This window comes from Salvelinus fontinalis, chromosome 2 (assembly GCF_029448725.1).
Source record: "Salvelinus fontinalis isolate EN_2023a chromosome 2, ASM2944872v1, whole genome shotgun sequence".
NCBI lineage: Eukaryota > Metazoa > Chordata > Actinopteri > Salmoniformes > Salmonidae > Salvelinus > Salvelinus fontinalis.
In genome coordinates this window covers 62,257,101-62,273,921 of record NC_074666.1, presented here as the reverse complement: position 1 = coordinate 62,273,921, position 16,821 = coordinate 62,257,101, and the positions used below count along the sequence as shown (strand labels likewise).

The 16,821-nt window shown below is 45.0% G+C and overlaps 1 pseudogene; it reads right to left on the bottom strand.

Moving 5' to 3' along the window:
• The window catches only part of LOC129867187 (phospholipid-transporting ATPase IA-like), a 152,555-nt pseudogene that overhangs the window by 15,416 nt on the left and 120,318 nt on the right, over nucleotides 1–16,821 (bottom strand).

Here is a 16,821-nt window from a genome sequence, read left to right as displayed (position 1 = left end):
CATAAATATATGTGGTGTTTTCTCTGTAAAACATTTAAAAAATCGGACATGTTGGCTGGATTGACAAGATGTTTATCTTTCAAATGCTGTATTGGACTTGTTAATGTGTGAAAGTTAAATATTTAAAAAAAATAGATTTTGAATTTCGCGCCCTGCAATAGAGCTGGATGTTGTCATAAGTGTACCGACATCGGGACAGCCCGCCTAACAGGCTAACCATGATTTTGGTGGCTAAATATGCACATTTTCGAACAAACTGTATATGTATGTTGTAATGTGATGTTACAGGAGTGTCATCTGAAGAATTCTGAGAAGGTTAGTGAAAAAATTAATATATTTTGGCGATGTTTACGTTATCGCTCTCTTTGGCTAGAATTAATGCTCTGGTAACGTTCGCATATGTGGTATGCTAATATAACGATTTATTGTGTTTTCGCTGTAAGACACTTAGAAAATCTGAAATATTGTCTGTATTCACAGGATCTGTGTCTTTCGATTAGTGTATGCTGTGTATTTTTACGAAATGTTTGATGATTAGTAATTAGGTAAACACGTTGCTCTATGTATTTATTCTAGTCCATTTGTGACGGTGGGTGCAATTGTAAACTATGATATCTACCTGAAATATGCACATTTTTCTAACAAAACCTATCCTATACCATAAATATGTTATCAGACTGTCATCTGATGAGGTTTTTTCTTGGTTAGTGGCTATCAATATCTTAGTTTAGCCGAATTGGTGATAGCACCTGATGGAGTAAGAAACTGATGGAGTTAGAAAAGTGGTGTCTTTTGCTAACGTGGTTAGCTAATAGATTTACATATTTTGTCTTCCCTGTAAAACATTTTAAAAATCTGAAATGGTGGCTTTATTCACAAGATCTGTATCTTTCATTAGGTGTCTTGGACTTGTGATTTAATGATATTTAGATGCTACTATTTAATTGTGACGCTATGCTAGGCTATGCTACTCAGTGTGGGGGGTTGGGGGGTGATCCCGGACCCGGGGTAGATACTCGTGAAAGGTTAACTTAATCTTAATAAACGTTTATCTGTTAAAGATTTGGATGACAGATACACCCAATCCTGGCCGAGCCAGCAGTGTTTGGTAGATGCGAGCAATGGCTCATTCCTGGAGGCCTATGGGAGCTAGAGTGCAGGGGGGTGTGATTGTATTTTTAGGACAAACTAATAAACTCATCTGGGCAGGCAGACAGTGGTGTCCGCAGTGTTTTGACAGGCTGTCAACCTCTCACAGCCACTGGAGACACAGACACAGACACACAAAGACGCAGACACACACACTCAAACACATGCACACACACACAGTCTATCACTAACAAGTCAGAAACGTTCATAGCCATAGAGCATTCAGTCTGCCACTCAACACGGCCTAAGATCTTATTTGGAGCAGACGAGTAAGCTTTTGTTGCTGTTGCAGAGCTCAGTTTTGTACACATCGTATAGAGGTGTAAGTCTCATGTTTGCTGTACAAGTTTGGAATTGACTTATATATACAAATAAGACTGTTGTTTCACTCTGAATATGATATGGACACGCCAATACAGTCGTTTGTCATATTTGACATTCTTGAAACTGTGTCTTAGTCTAAGAAAATAGATTTTTCAACGCCATCCTTCATGCGATGGTAAAGGGACAGACTGATCCAATCGGCTCAGAGTAGCGGCGTGTGATTACTTTGCCTGGATGCATTGATCAGGGGGTCTCACAGCAGCGGCAGTTGGCTGACCATGCCTGACAGGCCACAGTGAAAGTGAGACTTCAAGAATGTTAATGCCTGCCATTATGATGGTAAATATGAAGGGTGGTCAATCAAGGCCTTAGCTTTCACCCTGTTCCTAGACCTTTTGACTTTAGAAAGCATAGATAAAGAAAAGTCAACTTTCCACACCCGTGTGCACCGCACACACACCTCACTCTTACCACGTCTCTTTCTGTCATATCTGTAAGGGTGTCAAATTTGAGCCTCTGCCCTTTTCTCTGTATGAGCCTGGTTGTTGCCAAAGCCAAAGCCTCTGGATGCTAATATTCAGACACTAGGAGCCTGGGCGCAGTCTCTCTTTGTGCGTCTCTTTTTTATTGGGCCTGATGAAATGAGATTCGTTGAGGTAAAATCCAGTCCCAGTGAGTGATTTGGTCTACCTCCATCCATGTCCCTTTGGCTAAATTCTACTGGCTCTACCGGACCATACTGTACAATATGGATGGAAGTTAGAACAGAGGGGTAGACCGTTCTGCTATGGCGCTAAGGAGCTAGGGGACGGGAAATGGGGTGATTTGAGGGTTCAGAGTTGTATCCTACTGTATCCTAATTGAGGCTGGATGTGTTTGTTGTGGCCAAAAATGACCCCCAATCCCTCATGACCAGCTCCATCTCAGATTATAGCGTGCAATTATTTTCCCGTAAAGTTCTTTTGAAATCTGACATAGCGGTTGCATTAAGGAGAGGTATATCTATAATTCAATGTGTATAACTTGTATTATCATCTATATTTATGATGAGTATTCATGTTGAAACGATGGGCTATGCAAAGTCACTTGATGTTTTTGCATGTAAACTCAGATTTTTTTGATATAAATATGAATTTGATCAAACAAAACATGCATGTATTGTGTAACATGAAGTCCTATGAGTGTCATCTGCTGAAAATAATCGAAGGTTAGTGATTCATTTTATCTCTATTCTGGTTTTTGTGAAGCTATCTTTAGCTGGGAAAATAGGCTGTGATTATTTTTGTGGTGTGGTGACCTAACATAATCGTTTGTAGTGCTTTTGCTGAAAAGCCTATTTGAAATCGGACACTTTGGTGGGATTAACAACAAGATTACCTTTAAAATGATATAAGACACATGAATGTCTGAGGAATTTTAATTATGAGATTTCTGGTTTTTGAATTTGGCGCCCTGCACTTGGACTGGCTCTTGTCATATCGGTCCCGTTACCGGGACTGCAGCCATAAGAAGTTTTAAGTGTTCCGAAAACACAGAGACAGAGGGAAAACAGCGTAGGGGTACAAAGTCATCTCAGCAGCAACGCTGAAGTGCCTCTCGAATTCCAACATGGAGTCGTTCACAGGTCTAATAGTGAGGAACCTTGTGGGTTTCTATAAAACCACGGGGAGCTGGGAGTCTGATGTTTCAATCCACCCCCTGGAGTTTCCAGGGGTCCCTGGTGGTTTTGGAAAGATATGGCAGAGCGGAGAAATAGCGAGGAGAACCGTCATCTGCGGCCCTGCTACTTCAATCGCGGGGGCACTGGTGACAGCACACTCACACAGGTAAGCGTAGATATGCTCGCACACACGAACGCACATCGCACTGGCGCGCACCCACGCACATACACTCAAAACACACTCAAAACACACACACACACTACGGAGAGTCTCTGTTCTGTGGGTCCTAGCGTGGCTGTATTGAGCTGGCATGTGAGTGGAGAGAGGTTGGGTTATCTAGCGATACAGTAGGTGGAGCTGGCTTCTCAGTGCCATTCCGAAGGGCCATTCTTGTGCTTCAAAGCAAGTGAGTCCTGATGAGCGGCCTGGGCTGGAGCCTCTGCAGGTGCACTTGAATATAAATAACTCCAATCCGAAACACATGTTAGTAACGCATTCCAAGGTGGCTGAGCAGTTCAGACGTCTTTTTCTGTATTGTCGTGTCGTGTCCTGTATATATATATATTTACACCTTTTCTTCACATATCTTTTATTTATTTTATTATCCAAGAACTCAACTACAAAAGCTTTCCTGCAAAAGCTTTCCTGCAACCCGCTTCACCAATTACAATAAGTATTATTTACCTCAATCTGAAAATCCATCGTGGAAGATAGCCAGGGGCTAATTCAGAAGCTAGCCTGAAAGCTAACCAGAAGCTACTCCGATAGCTAGCCAGAAGCTAATCTGTAGCTGCCCCGAAATTAGCCGGTTTGCTGGCTAGCGTTGATGTTTCAGCTGCCCACGTTTTGCGGTCATCAGCTATTCCTTTAGCTCGATAATCTACCGGCACTTTTGTGCAACGCGACTCGGACCGGAGCATTCCGGGACTTTTTTTCTCTCAGTTTCCCCGGATTCCAACCGCAGGCTCTGGACACTTGCACCTTGATTTCGCAGCTAGCTAGCTGCATACCGTGTGACTATTGGCTTACGTCGACCCCGGAGCAAACTCAAATCATGCTGGAGCTAGCCAGCTGAGGAGTTCCATCACCATCCGGACCCGTTTCTTTTGTTGCTGCTGCAGATACGGAACCCCACCGGGCCTTCACGACTGACTGCCGACGTTATCTGCCCGAGGGATTTATCCAACCGGCACCTCCGTCCCGACGTTACCTGAACGCTCATCTGAGGCCCGCTAATCGTTAGCTGTCTTATCGGCTGCTATCTGAACAAAACCCCACTACACGGAACCTACCGACGGAAACGCACGAGGTATCTACAAACAGACCTCCATCCAATGCTGCTACCGATAGCCATATACCCGGCCAGCTGTCTGGATCGCCACGACCCCAACCAACCTCTACTCACTGGACCCTTATTGATCACTCGATTAAGCATGCCTCTCCTTAATGTAAATATGCCTTGTCCATTGCTGTTCTGGTTAGTGTTTATTGGCTTATTTCACTGTAGAGATTCTAGCCCTGCTCTCTATACCATATCCAACCTCTCAGTTCCACCACCCACATATGCGATGACATCACCTGGTTTCAATGATGTTTCTAGAGACAAGATCTCTCTCATCATCACTCAATACTTAGGTTTACCTCCACTGTATTCACATCCTACCATACCTTTGTCTGTACATTATTCCTTTAAACTATTTTATCGCCCCCAGAAACTTCCTTTTACTCTCTGCTCTAGTAGCTCTAGGCGACCAATTCTCATAGCTTTTAGCCGTACCATTATCCTACTTCTCCTCTGTTCCTCTGGTGATGTAGAGGTGAATCCAGGCCCTGCAGTACCTGGCTCCACTCCTATTCCCCAGGCGCTCTCTTTTGATGACTTCTGTAACCGTAATAGCCTTGGCTTCATGCATGTTAACATTAGAAGCCTCCTCCCTAGGTTTGTTTTGTTCACTGCTTTAGCACACTCTACCAACCCGGATGTTTTAGCCGTGTCTGAATCCTGGCTTAGAAAGACCACCAAAAATTCAGACATTTTTATCCCCAATTACAATATTTTCAGACAAGATAGAACGGCCAAAGGGGGCGGTGTTGCAATCTACTGCAAAGACTGCCTGCAGAGTTCTGTTATACTATCCAGGTCTGTTCCCAAACAATTTGAACTTCTACTTTTAAAAATCCACCTCTCTAAAAACAAGTCTCTCACCGTTGCCGCCTGCTATAGACCACCCTCTGCCCCCAGCTGTGCTCTGGACACTATATGTGAACTGATTGCCCCCCATCTATCTTCAGAGCTCGTGCTGCTAGGCGACCTAAATTTGAACATGCTCAACACCCCAGCCACCCTACAATCTAAGCTTGATGCCCTCAATCTCACTCAAATTATCAATGAACCTACCAGGTACCACCCCAATTCCGTAAACACGGGTACCCTCATAGATATCATCCTAACAAACTTGCCCTCCAAATACACCTCTGCTGTTTTCAACCAAGATCTCAGCGATCACTGCCTCATTGCCTGCATCCGTAATGGGTCAGCGGTCAAACGACCTCCACTCATCACTGTCAAACGCTCCCTGAAACACTTCAGCGAGCAGGCCTTCCTAATCGACCTGGCCGGGGTATCCTGGAAGGATATTGATCTCATCCCGTCAGTAGAGGATGCCTGGTCATTTTTTAAAAATGCCTTCCTCACCATCTTGAATAAGCATGCCCCATTCAAGAAATTTAGAACCAGGAACAGATATAGCCCTTGGTTCTCTCCTGACCTGACTGCCCTTAACCAACAGAAAAACATCCTATGGCGTTCTGCATTAGCATCGAACAGCCCCCGTGATATGCAACTTTTCAGGGAAGCCAGAAACCAATATACACAGGCAGTTAGAACAGCCAAGGCTAGCTTTTTCAAGCAGAAATTTGCTTCCTGCAACACAAATTCAAAAAAGTTCTGGGACACCATAAAGTCCATGGAGAATAAGAACACCTCCTCCCAGCTTCCAACCGCTCTGAAGATAGGAAACACTGTCACCACCGACAAATCCACTATAATTGAGAATTTCAATAAGCATTTTTCTACGGCTGGCCATGCTTTCCACCTGGCTACCCCTACCCCGGACAACAGCACTGCCCTCCCCTCTGCTACTCGCCCAAGCCTTCCCCATTTCTCTTTCTCCCAAATACAGTCAGCTGATGTTCTTAATGAGCTGCAAAATCTGGACCCTTACAAATCAGCCGGGCTAGATAATCTGGACCCTTTCTTTCTAAAACTATCTGCTGAAATTGTTGCCACCCCTATTACTAGCCTCTTCAACCTCTCTTTCGTGTCGTCTGAGATCCCCAAAGATTGGAAAGCAGCTGCGGTTATCCCCCTCTTCAAAGGGGACACCCTTGACCCTAACTGCTACAGACCTATATCTATCCTACCCTGCCTTTCTAAGGTCTTCGAAAGCCAAGTCAACAAACAGATTACCGACCATTTCGAATCACACCACACCTTCTCCGCTATGCAATCTGGTTTCAGAGCTGGTCATGGGTGCACCTCAGCCACGCTCAAGGTCATAAACGATATCGTAACCGCCATCGATAGGAAACAATACTGTGCAGCCGTTTTCATTGACCTGGCCAAGGCTTTTGACTCTGTCAATCACCACATCCTCATTGGCAGACTCGACAGCCTTGGTTTCTCTAATGATTGCCTCGCCTGGTTCACCAACTACTTCTCTGATAGAGTTCAGTGTGTCAAATCGGAGGGTCTGTTGTCCGGGCCTCTGGCAGTCTCTATGGGGGTGCCACAGGGTTCAATTCTTGGACTGACTCTCTTCTCTGTTTACATCAATGATGTCGCTCTTGCTGCTGGTGATTCTCTGATCCACCTCTACGCAGACGACACTATTCTGTATACTTCTGGCCCTTCTTTTGACACTGTGTTTAACAACCCTCCAGGCGAGCTTCAATGCCATACAACTCTCCTTCCGTGGCCTCCAACTGCTCTTAAATACAAGTAAAACCAAATGCATGCTCTTCAACCGATCGCTGCCTGCTCCTGCCCGCCTGTCCAACATTACTACTTTGGACGGCTCTGACTTAGAATATGTGGACAACTACAAATACCTAGGTGTCTGGTTAGACTGTAAACTCTCCTTCCAGACCCACATCAAACATCTCCAATCCAAAGTCAAATCTAGAATTGGCTTCCTATTCCGCAACAAAGCATCCTTTACTCATGCTGCCAAACATACCCTTGTAAAACTGACCATCCTACCAATCCTCGACTTCGGTGATGTCATTTACAAAATAGCCTCCAAAACCCTACTCAATAAATTGGATGCAGTCTATCACAGTGCCATCCGTTTTGTCACCAAAGCCCCATATACTACCCACCACTGCGACCTGTACACTCTCGTTGGCTGGCCCTCGCTTCATTCTCGTCGCCAAACCCACTGGTTCCAGGTCATCTACAAGACCCTGCTAGGTAAAGTCCCCCCTTATCTCAGCTCGCTGGTCACCATAGCAGCACCTACCTGTAGCACGCGCTCCAGCAGGTATATCTCTCTAGTCACCCCCAAAACCAATTCTTCCTTTGGACGCCTCTCCTTCCAGTTCTCTGCTGCCAATGACTGGAACGAACTACAAAAATCTCTGAAACTGGAAACACCTTCCTCACTAGCTTTAAGCACCAGCTGTCAGAGCAGCTCATAGATTACTGCACCTGTACATAACCCATCTACAATTTAGCCCAAACAACTACCTCTTTACCTACTGTATTTATTTATTAATTTATTTTGCTCCTTTGCACCCCATTATTTCTGTCTCTACTTTGCACTTTCTTCCAATGCAAACCAACCATTCCAGTGTTTTTTTAGTTTTTATTTTACTTGCTGTGTTGTACTCACTTCGCCTCCATGGCCTTTTTATATTTTTATTTATTTATACAAATATCTGTTTGCCTTCACCTCCCTTATCTCACCTCACTTGCTCACATTGTATATAGACTTATTTTTTTCACTGTATTATTGACTATATGTTTGTTTTTTACTCCATGTGTAACTATGTGTTGTTGTATGTGTCGAACTGCTTTGCTTTATCTTGGCCAGGTCGCAATTGTAAATGAGAACGTGTTCTCAATTTGCCTACCTGGTTAAATAAAGGTTAAATAAAAATAAAAATAAAATAAAGAGGAAGGGAGTGAAGGGGTGCATCCCAAATGGCACCATATTCCCTACATAGTGAACTACTTTTGACCAGAGCCCAAGGAGACGGAGAGTTCACTTCACATAATCAACCTCCTGGAAGAACGTTTCATTTTGAATAATATTTTTACAGTCAACTCACTGACACATGCTATTGCATCAAGTCGGCCATTTCTCAACCTCTCTTCTTGGAGGAGGTGAATTGTGGAGTCAGTGTGTGCAGAAACTGTAGAACAAGTAGTGGTGTAGTGATGTCTATATCACCATGGTCCTCAGGCATTCCAAGCAAAAAGAGAGAGAGAGAGATAGAGAAAGAGAAAGAGAGAGGGAGGGAGAGAGAAGACGGGAAAAAAAGAGGAGAGGGCAAAGAGTAAGTGAGAGATCAAGCGAGAGCGAGATCAATAGAGATTAAAACAAAGAGCAAGAGTGATGGAGAGGGGCAGATAGAGCTGGTTAACGAACTCTTGCCTGTACCCAACCTTCCTTTTGCCTACCCCCTTGTGTTATAATAACTATCGGAGCTCAACCATCTGCCTCCTGTGTCTGCATATGGGTCTCGCCTTGTGCCCTTTTACTCTGGCCCTCTGTTCAAAAACACACTGTTGGTGTCAGGATTTGGCCAGGATTGTTCCGGTTTTGGTCACTAGATGCCCCCATTGTGCGTTTTTGACCCTTTTGTTTTCCCTTGTTTCCTGTTATTATTTGCACCTGTGCCTCGTTTCCCTTGAATGTATTTAAACCCTTAGTTTTCCTCAGTTCTTTGCTCTGTGTTTGAATGTTAGCACCTAGCCCCAGCCATGCTGTGAACATTAGTTTCTCCAGTTGGATTCTCTTGAGGTACTCTGGTTTTGTTCTCGTTTATTTATTTTTTGATTATTTCTTTTGAGTTTTTTTCCCTGCTGTACTTTTCACTTTGTGGATTTACCTTGTGACTTGGAGGATATAGTTTTTTTTCTTGGAATTACTTTTGACGTTGTGGATTTATATTTTTTGCCTGAAGATCTTTCTTTTTACTTTAGGGGGAGCTGTTAGCACTTTGTAATAATGACGTTCCCAAATTAAACTGCCTCGTACTCAATTCTTGCTCGTACAATATGCATATTATTATTACTATTGGATAGAAAACACTCTCTAGTTTCTAAAACCGTTTGAATTATATCTGTGAGTGAAACAGAACTGGACTTAGAGCAATTTTCCTATGTGGATGTAAGAATGCAGAATTTTGCTGGCTGTTCTGAGACCTGTGTATAAATCTGCCTGTCTTCTATTGGTTGAGATGCACTGCATACGCCTTCCCCTGGTTGTTAGCGAATAGGGAGACTTGAAATGGAGTCTCTACGTAGATCTCAAAGGTTATAAATCACTTGGCAAAGAGGTGTATGTTCTTTTCCCCCTTCGCTCTGACGCACTGAGGACCTTGGCACATTGTACTAGAACCATCGGTTATAGATCTGAGACATTTCCGGCTGTGTTTTTATTCGATATAGGCTTTAAAGACATCATAATCTTGTTATTTTAAACCGAATTATATCAGTTTATGTCAGTATATTGCGATTTTCGGGTATTTATTTTCTTGGCGTTGTAGGAAGTTGGGTATCTCTTGCTCAAATGCCAATGTCTACTGCTAATTGCAACGTTGAAGAGGACGTTCTCCAACCTAGCAACGATTCTTTTGGACAAAGGACACCTTTCCCAAGATTCTGATGAGAGTTCATCAAAAAGTAAGAACTATTTATGCTGATAATTCGTTGTTCTGTTGAAAAAAGTCAAATGCATAAGCCGCCATTAATTGCAGTGCAGCCTCGCTTTATCGCACGCTGTATTTTGAAGTAACGTTAATTTTAAAAATGTAACCCAGCAATTGCATTAAGAACTAATTTGTCTTTCAATTGCTGTCCAACCTGTATTTTTTTTGTCAAGTTTATGAATAGTTTTCGATTAGAATAGGTGCCTCTCCAAGATGGCGCCGGACAGATTGCTTGAAGTTTTGGACACTAATCACATTGTATAAGCACGATTTGTGCCGCTAAATATGCACATTTTCGAACAAACTCTATATGCATTGTGTAATATGATGTTATAGGACTGTCATCTGAAGAATTCTGAGAAGGTTAGTGAAAAAATTTATATATTTTGGTGGTTTATACGTTATCGCTATTTTTGCCTTGAATCAATGCTGTTGTGATGTTTGCTATTGTGGTAAGCTAATATAACGCTATAATGTGTTTTCGCTGTAAAACACTTAGGAAATCTGAAATATTGGCTGGATTCACAAGATCTGTGTCTTTCATCTGCTGTACGCTGTGTATTTTTAAGAAATGTTTTATGATGAGTAATTAGGTAATACACAATGGTCTCTGTAGTTATTCTAGTCGCTTTGGTGAGAGTTGTGATAGTGGCTGCAATGGTAAACTATGATTTATACCTGAAATATGCACATTTTTCTAACAAAACATATGCTATACAATAAATATGTTATCAGACTGTCATCTGATGAAGTTGTTTCTTGGTTAGTGGCTATTTATATCTTTATTTGGTCAAATTTGTGATAGCTACTGATGGAGTAAAAAAATGGTGGAGTAAAAAAGTGGTGTCTTTTGCTAACGTGGTTAGCTAATAGATTTACATATTGTGTCTTCCCTGTAAAACATTTTAAAAATCAGAAATGATGGCTGGTTTCACAAGATGTGTATCTTTCATTTGGTGTCTTGGACTTGTGATTTAATGATATTTAGATGCTACTATTTACTTGTGACGCTATGCTAGCCTATGCTTGTCAGCTTTTTTTTACTGATGGGGGTGCTCCCGGACCCGGGTTTGTGAGGAAGTAGAGGTTAAAACACAGTCTCAAGTATTGCTGTCTCTGCCTCATCTTCTGGGTTCTGCCGACTATTAGTGGCTCAGTTTGCTAAGTGACTGTTTCTCACACCGGAGACCCGAGTTCGTAACCGGGTCCTGACAGTTGGGTTACGTAGTAGACACATTGAAACCTTCCCACCAACCACTAGTCAGTAACAGCAATGAGATAGGAGATACTGTTCATTATGTTGAGTTATGAATGATGTGATCCTATAGAAGGGTTTATCACTGCTGGGTGCATACCCAGAAAACAGTGAACATTTCTACAATGCGTGTTTATTTTCCAATGGAGCACTTACTAATGTTATGTGAATGCAGGGGTTATCAGACATGTTTTGCTGGGTTTAAAGGAGGGTGGAGTTTAAGTTGAGTGTTTACCTCGCCAGACATGTCCGGAGCCAGAGAGATGAGTGGCCACAGAGAGGAGTAGATACAGAAGAACACCACCCACAGGCTGATTCTGCCCCAGATGGCAATATGACTGAACTGGAGGAGCCAGAGAGATGAGCGTCCACAGAGAGGAGTAGATACCGAAGAACACCACCCACAGGCTGATGCTGCCCCAGATGGCAATGTGACTGAACTGGAAGAGACAGAGCATGTTACATCCTTTTGTCTACATATATAAATACAGTGTGGGAGGTGAGGGTTACAATAGTAAATACAGTGTACTTACCATCTTATTACAGATTAATTACACAATGACTAAGTTATTCTGCTAGTGGTTCTGGTGTAAGGCCTATGTCATGTGAATGGTGGCAAAGAGTTGAAGGAGGAAGAGGAACAGATGGATGGAACATATCCTTATGGACCTTTTAAGATCTGCCTTTTTCCCAATTGTTATAGGTGTCTGTGGTATGAGAAAGACGATGGATAGACAAGATATTGTAGTAAGAGGAGAGAGCCTACCATAGCCCAAGACGAGGTCTCCAGGCCAGCTTTGAGGCACACGGTGATGACCACAAACTCAGAAACAGAAAAGCACAAAGTCAAATGCTAAACCAACATCTTTCCTGCCATTGAGAATAAGTTCAAATCAAAGTCACCAGAAGTTCGACACGGAAAGCACTGACAGATCGCATTTATATGTGTAACTGAAGGTGCATTCTTAGGCTTAGAACTAGATTTTTAAATGTTTTTTTTAATTTTTTATTATACACAGTAATGACGCTTTGGTCAGCAAATAAAGAAACCAAAACAAACTGATAAATAGTGTCACAGCAAGACGTTGAGGCTAACACAAGGTTCTTGAATGGAAGTTTGGAACCACCAACACTCTTCCTAGAGCTGGCCACCCAGCCAAACTGAGCAATCGTGGAAGAAGGGCCTTGGTCAGGGAGGTGACCAAGAACTTGATGGTCACTCTGACAGAGCTCCAGAGTTCCTCTGCGGAGATGGGAGAGACTTCCAGAAGGACAACCATCTCTTCAGCACTCAACCCATCAGGCTATTATGATAGAGCGGCCAGACGGAAGCCGAAATCCTCAGTAAAAGGAACATGACAGCTCGCTTGGAGTTTGCAAAAAGGCACCGAAAGGACTCTCAGAGCATGAGAAACAAGACTCTCTGGGCTGATGAAACCTGAATGCCAAACATCACGTCTGGAGGAAACCTGGCACCATCCATACGGTGAAGCATGGTGTTGGTTTTCCAGCATTTTCCCGCAAATATTCCATGGGAATTTAGGCCCTGGAATTTGTGGAATATTTCTTACATTTATCAAAAAAGTTAGCTTATAACAGCAAACCTTTTTTGTGGGATACACAAGGCAATTCTAGGTCTTGTGGGATATTTTGGTTAAACTATCCCAACTTCAATGGAATTGCAACCCTCTGCATGCACAGTGCATTCTTCCATCACATGTTCAGCTGATTCTCAAGATCTTGCACACTAATGAGACGCTACTGAGCCCACACTACTGCACTGTCTGAGCCAAGGACTATATGCCTTCTGGTAAGTTTTGATTACAATACACAATACTGGGTGGGGTGAACGTATTTTATATGATAAACATGATTCTTTGCTAACTAGTAAATAGTAGCCTACAGCAAAGTGTGTTTAAATAATGTCGAACTTGTTAACAATTTCTGCTAGTTAGTTTTTGCTTCCATGTGGGTTTTAGCTTGCTTGAGCCTGCTAACTGAGTGTTAATTCACCTGTTACCATACATGTTTCATTTTAAAACATTTATCTTACTAAGGAGTTGTTTCATCTAACTGCTTAACTATTTATCTGTACATAGAATTGTATTTGTTGTTTTTTTTTACTCATTTTTTCCCGAATCTTTACAGGAAAATGTGGAGGCATTTCACTGCAGCTAATATAGAAGGAACAGCTGTGTACATTTGCAAACACTGTGCCAAATCATATGTGAAGAATGCAACAAAAATGCAGAATCATCTGGCTAAGTGCATAAAGTTTCCTCAGCGGTCACAACAAGCAACCTCTGACAAAAGTCCCTCTACTTCTATTTGAGGTAAAAATGATGAATCAGACACCTTATCAATCACAACAGCTCATTGTCCTCCTGGAATCAGAAGTTTTTTGACTCAATGGAGGAACGTAGTCAGAGAAATGCTGATGAATGTCTTGCTCGAACTGTGTATGCAACTGGTTCACCTCTGATGCTCACAGGCAATGTGTATTGGAAGAGATTTCTGAACGTTCTTCACACATCATTCACCCCTCCAACCAGACATGATTTATCTACTAATTTGCTGGATGCAGAGTTCAACAGAGTTCAAGTGAAGGTCAAGCAAATCATAGCGAAAGCAGACTGTATTGCGATCATCTCGGATGGGTGGTCAAATGTTTGTGGGCAAGGAATAATTAACTACATCATCTCCACCCCTCAACCAGCATTCTACAAGAGCACAGACACAAGGGACAACAGACACACCGGTCTCTACATTGCAGATGAGCTGAAGGCAGTCATCAATGACCTTGGACAACAGAAGGTATTTGCACTGATGATAGACAATGCTGCGAACATGAAGGCTGCTTGGTCTAAAGTGGAGGAGTCCTACCTTCACATCACACCCATTGGCTGTGCTGCTCATGCATTGAATCTGCTCCTCAAGGACATCATGGCACTGAAAACAATGGATACACTCTACAAGAGAGCCAAAGAAATGGTTAGGTATGTGAAGGGTCATCAAGTTATAACAGCAATCTACCTCACCAAGCAAAGTGCGAAGAATAAGAGCACCACATTGAAGCCGCCCAGCAACTGTCACGTTCCTGACCTTATTTTCCTTTGTTTAACTTTGTTTAGTTGGTCAGGACGTGAGCTGGGTGGGTAGTCTATGTTATGTGTTTCTATGTTGGGTTCAATGTGTTGCCTGACATGGTTCTCAATTAGGGGCAGGTGTTTGACGTTTCCTCTGATTGAGAACCATATTAAGGTAGGCTGTTCTCACTGTTTGTTTGTGGGTGATTGTTTCTGTGTCCGTGTCTACCACACGGGACTGTTTCGTTTGTTCGTTCGTTTGGGTAGTCTGTTCTTGTTTCATGCGTTCTTCGTGTTTATGTAAGTTCTTGTTCAGGTCAGTCTACGTCGTTTGTTATTTTGTAATCAATTCAAGTTTTCTTTGTGTTTCGTCTTTCATTTATTAAATTCATTATGTCTACACACCTCGCTGCGTGTTGGTCCGATCCATGCTCCTCATCCGAGGAGGAGGAATATGACGAACGTTACAGAATCACCCACCTACAAAGGATCAAGCAGCGGGGAAAAGGGCAGCGACAGCAGCAGCAGAAATCCCAGGACTCCTGGACATGGGAGGAGATTTTGAACGGAGAAGGACCCTGGGCACAGGCTGGGGAGTATCGCCGCCCCAAAGCTGAGCTGGAGGAAGCGAAAGCTGAGCGGCGGCGATATGAGGAGGCAGCACGGCAGCGCGACAGGTACGAGGCAACCCCAGAATTTTTTTTGGGGGGGGCTAGAGAGGAGTGTGGCTAAGCCAGGTAGCAGACCTGAGCGCACTCCTCGTGTTTATTATAAGCAACGCGTTACTGGTCAGGCACCGTGTTATGCGGTTAAGCGCACGGTGTCGCCAGTGCGTGCCCATAGCCCGGTGCGCTATAGGGCAGCCCCCCGAAAGTGTCATGTGAGTGTGGGCATCCAGCCGGGGCGTATTGTGCCTGCTCAGTGCGTCTGGTCTCCGGTACACAGTTTCGGTCCAGGGTATCCTGCGCCGGCTCTGCGTGCTGTGTCTCCGGGGCGCTGGGAGGGTGCAGTGCGTCCTATGCCTACGCTTCGCTCGTACCGGGCAAATGTGGCAGTGGAGCCTAAGGGAGAGGTGCGCGTAGTAGGCACTAGATCTCCAGTGCTCATCAACAGCCCGGTTCAACCTGTGCCTGCCCTCTGGAGGGTACGGGCTGGAGTAGTATTCCAGCCTGGGGGAGTGGTGCCAAGGCTGCGCACCAGAGCTCCAGTGCTCCCCCACAGCCCGGTCATTCAGGTGCCTCTTCTTAACATCAAGCCTCCTGTAGGTCTCTCCAGCCTGGTGGGTCCTGTGGCAGCCCCACACACCAGGCTGTCTCTCCGTCTCCTCCCTACAGGTGTGCCCGTCTGCCCAGAGCCGCCTGCACTGCCAGTCTGTCCAGAACTGCCTGCCTGCCCAGCGCTGTCTGAGCTGCCTGCCTGCCCAGCGCTGTCTGAGCTGCCTGCCTGCCCAGCACTGTCTGAGCTGCCCGCCTGCCCAGCGCTGTCTGAGCTGTCCGTCTGTCCCGAGCCGTCAGAGCTGCTCGTCTGTCCCGAGCCGTCAGAGCTGCCCGTCTGTCCCGAGCCGTCAGAGCTGCCCGTCTGTCCCGAGCCGTCAGAGCTGCCCGTCTGTCCCGAGCCGTCAGAGCTGCCCGTTCGCCAGACATGAACAGCCAGAGCCGTCCGCCAGACAGGAGCAGCCAGAGCCGTCCGCCAGACAGGAGCAGCCAGAGCCGTCCGCCAGACAGGAGCAGCCAGAGCCGTCCGCCAGACAGGAGCAGCCAGAGCCGTCAGCCAGCCAGGATCCGCCAGAGCTGTCAGCCAGCCAGGATCCGCCAGAGCCGTCAGCCAGCCAGGATCCGCCAGTCAGTCCGGTGCTGCCCCTCAGTCCGATGCTGCCCCTCAGTCCGGTGCTGCCCCTCAGTCCGGTGCTGCCCCTTAGTCCGGTGGGGTTAATTTGGAGGGTGGCCATTTGGAGGAGGCTACGGAGGCGGGGATTGACTATGGTGGGGTGGGGACCACGTCCGGAGCCGGAGCCGCCACCGTGGACAGATGCCCACCCAGACCCTCCCCCTTGAGGTTCAGTTTTGCGGTGCTGTCCGGTGCTGCCCCTTAATCCGGTGGGGTTAATTTGGAGGGTGGCCATTTGGAGGAGGCTATGGAGGCTACGGAGGCGGGGATTGACTATGGTGGGGTGGGGACCACGTCCGGACCCGGAGCCGCCACCGTGGACAGATCCCCACCCAGACCCTCCCCCTTGAGGTTCAGTTTTGCGGCCGGAGTTCGCATCTTGGGGGGGGGGGGGGGGGGGGGGGTACGTTTGTTTCGTTTGTTTGTTCGTTTGGGTAGTCTGTTCCTGTTTCATGCGTTCTTCGTGTTTATGTAAGTTCTTGTTCAGGTCAGTCTACGTCGTTTGTTATTTTGTAATCAATTC